The sequence below is a fragment of the Geotrypetes seraphini genome, chromosome 12, assembly GCF_902459505.1.
Source record: "Geotrypetes seraphini chromosome 12, aGeoSer1.1, whole genome shotgun sequence".
NCBI lineage: Eukaryota > Metazoa > Chordata > Amphibia > Gymnophiona > Dermophiidae > Geotrypetes > Geotrypetes seraphini.
The window spans coordinates 110,523,300-110,530,440 of NC_047095.1; positions in this window are offsets into that span (position 1 = coordinate 110,523,300).

The window sequence follows — 7,141 nt, forward strand, 5'->3', positions numbered from 1 at the left end:
TCGGCATACAGAGTATCATGCTGACATCTTGCTTGTTTTTGCGTTACTGTCTGGTGCAGTCTGCCATGTTTCTTCCCAGATAGACATATGATGCAACAGTGGCTGCAGGATGAATTGGTTGTGCTGATGGGAAAGCATGGCAGTGTCTGTGTAGCCTTGTTCATGAATTTGAGGAAAGTTAGGGCAAGCAGAATACTGTTAATTTTACAACAAAACCAGAATTGCAAGAGACTATACAGTTTTTCAACTTGGTGAATTCATAGATTGTTACCTTCATCTTTTTTTCAAAAAACAGGAAGCACATGTTGAGCGGCAGGTGGGACCTCCATCTTGTTAAAGGGCTTCCTGGCCCAAGGAGCAGGGAACAGGACTTCTGTCTTCCTGACTGCTCCCTGGCCTCTAACTGATAGCTGTAATCACTTTTGGGTTCTGTGTACAACAATTGATCTTATGATCAGACTGGAAAGTCTGGGTTGATAGGTGCAGATGAGAAGAGCACTAATGAATGGGTTCTCTGGAGCAGATGCTGTATTATAAATGTTGCCCAAATACCTTCAGGTTCGATAAGCTTTCATCCTTCGTTGATTTACCACTGCAGAAGTTATGGTAAAAATGGTAGGAGATTTTGGTGCACAACAGAGGCTGAAAAGAAAATAATCCAGGAGTTTCTTTTTTTTAAAATTAATATTAATAAAGTAATAGAGAGCAGCAAGCAGCTTGACACACATACAAACAGGAGACAAGCTTCATACACATTCTCCAGTATGGAGACCCAACCAGAACAATGATATGAATTACATTTCTTGTACAATCCCTCTGTAGTCTGGATGGTAGGGTTGTCTATCTTGCACATCCAAGATCTGTAAGAATCTCGATTAACAAACTTGAGCCCTCCCACTGAGTACACCCCGTAGATCAGGGGTGTCAAAGTCCCTCCTCAAGGGCCACAATCCAGTCGGGTTTTCAGGATTTCCCCAATGAATATGCATGAGATCTGCATGCACTGCTTTCATTGTAAGCTAATAGATCTCATGCATATTCATTGGGGAAATCCTGAAAACCTGACTGGATTGCAGCCCTCTAGGAGGAACTTTGATACCCCTGCCCTAGATCATGCTCCCTGAAGTCCAGTTTTGTATTCCTACAGCCAAACTGTAGGAGCTCATCTCATCTGCTTATTTCTTTTCTTAAAATTTAGTGTATTAATGTGATATTTTGCGCGGATTTTGCCCTTGTGCTGCGGAGACACCCTGCGGGGACATCCTTTTGGTGGGAGATTGCAGATTTTGAAGAAAAAGTCTGCATCTGGGGGGTTACCTGCTACTGCAGTAAGCTCTCCGGACAGCCTCAAAGCTTCAGAGGCTTTGAAATTAAGATGTATCTCCCTGAGACTTAAGTCGTCCTGTGGTACGGGAGCGATAGCCGCCATAACCAGTAGCCTGTGAACCGTGGACTGCACACACTCTCCCCCCCCATAGATTTTCTCGGGGCACCCAGCAGGTGAAACCAGAGAGAAGTCCGGCGGATACCGATAAAACTCCAGATTGAGGCCATCGCATAGAACCTCTGGGACCCAACGGTCCGAGGCCACTGTCTCCCATTCCGCCAGAAAAGCCTAGTGATGCTCTCTGAAGTGAGGGGGCGGGTCCAAAGGCCTGGGGTCAAAACTGTTTTTCTTTTTTTTTTTTTCTTTTTTTTTTTTTTTTTTGCGGGAGGATGTCGGTAGGAGGACTACTGACAGCCAGAGCCCCCAAAACGGGGGCTGGAAGGAAAAGTGAATCTTTGACCCGAAATCTGGAGGGCTTCCTTATAAAGATGGGTTAGAGGGGTCCCCGGTTGGTTGCCCTCTTGATTTTACAGGTTCCTTCAAAAGTTTTATAAAGTCTTATAACGTTCTATAAGGTTTATAGTTCAAATTGAAAGTTCATGCTGTGTTTGACATTTCCAATGTTGCTGTTTTGCATTTATTAACATGAGCAGAATTAATTGTGTAGCGGGGAGTTTCCCGTTCACACTCTCTCGCTCTTGTTTCCTGTTTCTCAGGTAGTCATTCCTGGATTAGTTACTGACTTGGCTTCAGGGAGCATGATCCAGGAGGCGCACTCAGTGGGAGGGGCTCAAGTTTGTTAATTGAGATTCCTACAGATCTTGGCTGTCCAAGATACACAACCCTACCGTCCAGACTAGTGCTGCCCGATTCACGATTCAAATCGATTCACTTCGGGTGAATCGAATCGATTTAAAACAAAAAAAATCTGCCTCCTGATTTGGTGACTGACCCTACCCCCCTCGCCCCCTAAAGCAGGAGCGGCAGCACTGCCTCTTGCTGGCCGACCGCTTCCGCTTCTGCTTTAAAGGGCGAGGGGGGAGGATCAGTCGAGATGTGCTAGTGTCTGGCTTCTCCCCTGGCCTCCTGCTGGTGTCCAGCTTCCCCACTAGCCTCCCGCACATCCATTTACCTCATTTCAGCAGCCTGCAGAGAGGATCGCTTGTGCTAGCGATCTCTGTAAGCTGCTATAGGCCTTCGGAGCTGTTTCCTCTGCCATGATCCTGCCTCTGACATCAGAGGAGGGGTGGTACCGCGGAAGAAGGATGACAGCTTGCAGAGATCGCTAGCACAAGCGATCCTCTACAGGCTGCTGAAATGAGGTAAATGGGTGCACGGGAGGTCAGGGGGAACACGCAGGCCTTTTGGGTGGGGTGCAAGCCTTCCAGAGGGGTACAGTCCTGGGGTGCTGGTACAGACCTTCAGGGGGACAGGCCTTCGGGGGTTTCAGGCCTTCAGGGATGGTGGCACAGGCCTTCAGGGGTGGGGTGCAGGCCTTCGGGGGGGGGGGACAGACCTTCAGAGGAGGGGGCCCTGGTGTAGAAGTACACGGAGGGAAGGGGGCATTCAAAGAGACGTGCATATGCCAGACTTTGGGGGGAAGAAATAAGGGATCTAAAAACAGGAGAGATGGTGGACAATGGGATTTAGGGAGGGAAGGAACCGAAAGGAAGAGAAGTTGGACACAAGGGATGATGTGGAAGGGGGATAGAGATACTGAATAGGAGGGTAGTTGGGAAAAGAAAGGGAGAGATGGTGGACCCTGGGGTTGTGTGGAAGGAGGGAGAGATGCTGGATGAAAGGGTATTTGAGAAAAGGTGGATCTGTGGATGGATATGAAAAAAAGGAAAGATGCCAGACCTCTAAGGGAGGGAAAGGAAATGGAAAGGGAGGACAGAGATGGAAGATGGATGGTTAGCACGAAGAAAGGAGGAGACCCTGGCAAGCAAGTTATCAGAAGACAACCAGAGCCTGAGACCAACAAGATTTGAATAATGACCAGACAACAAAAGGTAGAAAAATAATTTTATTTTCTGTTTTGTGATTACAATATATCAGATTTGAAACGTGTATCCTGCCAGAGCTGGTATTAGACCTCAAATGTGAGCTAGGATTTAACAGAGAGAGGAAAAGTCTTTTTTGTTTATTTATTTTGTTTACACCACAGTGCCAGTGTGATTAGGAGAAGGCAAAGGGGGTGAAGAGGCTATAAAATAAACCCACCAGGATGTTTGAAAAAAAACACCCAATTGGGCAGGAAAATCAAATCGGGAAATCGATTCAATAGGCTGAATTGAATTGAAATTTTTTTCCTTAATCAGGCAGCACTAGTCCAGACTACAGAGGGGATTTACAAGAAAGAAGATTAGCAGAAGAAAGAACCTAATCTTTCATTCCAGCATTCAGTCATTTCCTCCAATGAGTCCAAATCCTGTACAGAATTAATTTTTATAGCTTGGTCAGTGCCTCAACTATCTTTTTATCCCGTTGCGTCTTAGAAATGTAGAAAAAAAATGAAGCTAGATAAAGACCTTGTGGCCTATCCAGTCTGCCTGTTTATACCATCTTCTATCCTTTCCTCTTCCTTAGAAACTTAAGTATTTGTCCCAAGCTTTCTTGAATTCAGATACTGTCCTTGTTTTCACCATTCTTCCCATGAAAACGTTTCCTTAGATTACTCCCAAGACCCCTGTCACTATCATCCTGTGCCCCCTCATTCCAAAGCTTCAATTCAATTGAGACTCGCCTGTGCATTTAAATCATGGAAGAATTCCCCAACGTATACATATTGAGATCTTTGAGTCTCAATATGTATACGCTTTGATCTATGCGTTATGATGAAGACCACTAACCATTTTAGTAGCCAATGTAGTCTGGCTCTGATTTTCGAACTATATAGTGCAGAGCCTGGTGATTTCTAAGATAGATTTTTGCAATGCCTTGTTGCTAGGCATTGCAAAATTTAGGATACGAGCCTTACAGATAATCTAAAATATGGCAGCGAGATTGATTGCAGGGACATCATGGTCTGAACATATCTCCTCCATGTTAGAACAATTATTTTGGCTGCCAGTATCACAATGTATTGAATATAAAATTTTGACAGTTATCCATCAAGTAGTTTATGGGAAAGTGCCATGGTATTTTATACAAATTTTGCAGAAATATATACCAACTTGTAAACCAGTGAATGGGGTACATTATATGAAAAATATATACTGGGTAGAAGCAGGCAAATACCAGATGTGGAGGTGACTAACATCCAGTCTTTAAAATTAAAGTGGAGAAAAAGACCTCCGTGAGTAAAGTGCACTGCTAAAGTACAGCATAAGCTAGCAGGTACACTTCAATCATTAAAGGGAAAAAAAACTCCATTTAACATCAGATAGAATCAACAGATCCACAAAACTTTGGGAATTTATATCAATAACAGTCTCTTATTTATATACAGTGCAGGAGAGCAATCTTTCAAAACATCCCCAGTATGCAAAGGGTCCAGATTGTACAGTCTTATAGAGCAGTCACACCATACATGTCCATACATTTGCTGAAGCGATAACCCACAAGATAACATGCAAAAAAAGCCCAGTGCTTAGCTGTCATTCTTCAAACCAGTATGTTTTTCTCTCAACGTGCCACTACTCTGGTGAAGTGCTCCAAACTGTTTGTTGTCCCACAGCAGCCGCATGAAACATCCAGCTCTCCCACACACTTGGCTCCATGTGTCATCAGGGGAAATTGAAGAGAGAATAACAAAGAATTCATGGCTGTTTCGATCAGCTAAGTCCTGTTTTTGTTTTTTGCGAGTGCGCTTTACTCACTGAGGTCTTTCTCTCCACTTTTTTTAAAGACCAGATATTAGCTCCACATCTTTGGTAGGAAATAGTTATGTATGAAAGCATGTTCTGCAGCTAAGCCCATAGATGTGGAATGCCCTGCCAGGTTCTTTGAGTCTATGTAGTAAAGAGATGGTTTATAAGAAATTGTTGAAGACCCATTTATTTGTTAAAGCTTTTTATTAATCTTTGCAGTGTTTTGGGGAACATGTTCTGTTCAGGTATTGGCAGCTGTTTTAATTGGATATGATGAATTTCATGTTCTTTCTGAGTAACATAACTGCAGCTAACAGTCTCTTACATTTGTGAATCTTTGGATATGTTTGTTTTACATGTAATCTGCTTAGGTTTTAAGCCGAATAAAATGTTTTAAAATAAATCTGGATGATCCTTGCTATTTATATATATTTTTGAAGGTGTGGTCTCCAAAACTCTGCACAATATTCTAAATGAGGTCTCAACGGAGACTTCTACAAAGGCATTATAACCTCCTTTTTCCTGCTAGCCATTCCTTTCCATCCCAGCTTCCTTCTGGCTTTTGCTATCATCTTTTCTACCTGTTTGGCCATCAAGACCTGCTCTTCTTTGCACAGGAGAATTTCACCTAACTACCACTCCCTTGAGTTTTGTAGCCCAAATGTATGACCCCCCATATTTTTTAGCATTAACTCTCAGCTGCCAAATTCTGGACTAATCTTCAAGCTTTGCTAAGTTCTCGGGGTTGTTCAAAAAGTATCAGACATTTATTCATAAAAAATACTCGTAGTCAGATACAACAATCTTATACTAATCTCCTTCAAAGTAGTCCACTTGGACTGCCACACATTTCTTCCAACAGTTCTGCCACTGTCGGAAGCAGCGCTGGAACGCCTCTTTTGAGATTGCTCAGAACTGGTCCATCGCATTCTGCACGATGTTGGGAGAGTAGGGGAGCCTGAGGAATCACAGTTGTGTTTGGCCAGGAAACTCCATATTAAATGTGAAGAATGGACAGGTGCATTATTGTGATGGAGTTGCCAATTGCTTCTGCCAACAGGTCGGTCCATTTACATCTCACAGCATTACGAAGGCGATGCAGAACGTCTTGATAGTACCCCTTGGTGATGGTTGTGCCAAGTGGTGCGTACTCATGATGAACCACGCCACTGGAGTCAAAGAAGACGGTTATATAAAAAATATTTAAGATGATCTCAACTAATGATACAGTTTCTAGGTAGAAAAAGGATATTGAATTTTGACTTGTCCAACTGATGTCTGATAACAGTATTAAATTTAATCCATCCTTTGCACAACATAAGCACATAAGAATATCCTTACTGGATCAGATCAATGGTCCATCAAGCCGTTCGCACGATGGCCAATCTAGGTCCCTAGTACCTGGCCAGAACCCAAGGAGTAGCAACATTCCATGTTACTGATCCAGGGCAAGCAGTGGCTTTCCCCATGTCTTTCTCAATAACAGACTATGGACTTTTCCTCCAAGAAATTGTCCAAACCTTTCTTAAAACCAGCTACGTTATCTGCTCTTATCACAACCTCTGGCAATGCATTTCAGAGCTTAAGTTTTCTCTGAGTGAACTTTTTTTCCCTCCTATTGGTTTTAAAAGTATTTCCCTGTAACTTAACTTCATCAAGTGTCCATAATCTTTGTAATTTTTGATGGAGTGAAAAATCAATCCACTTGTACCCGTTCTACTCCACTCAGGATGTTGTAAACTTCAATCATATCTCCCCTCAGCCTTCTCTTTTCCAAGCTGAAGAGCCCTAATCTTTTTGTTTATTCCTCATATGAGAGGAGTTCCATCCCCTTTATCATCTTCATCGCTCTTCTTTGAACCTTTTCTAGTGCCGCAATATCTTTCTTGAGATAAGGAGACCAGAATTGAACGTAATACTCCAGATGAGGTGGCACCATGGAGCGATACAGGGGCATTATAACATTTTTAGTCTTATTAATCATCCCTTTTTTTAATAATTC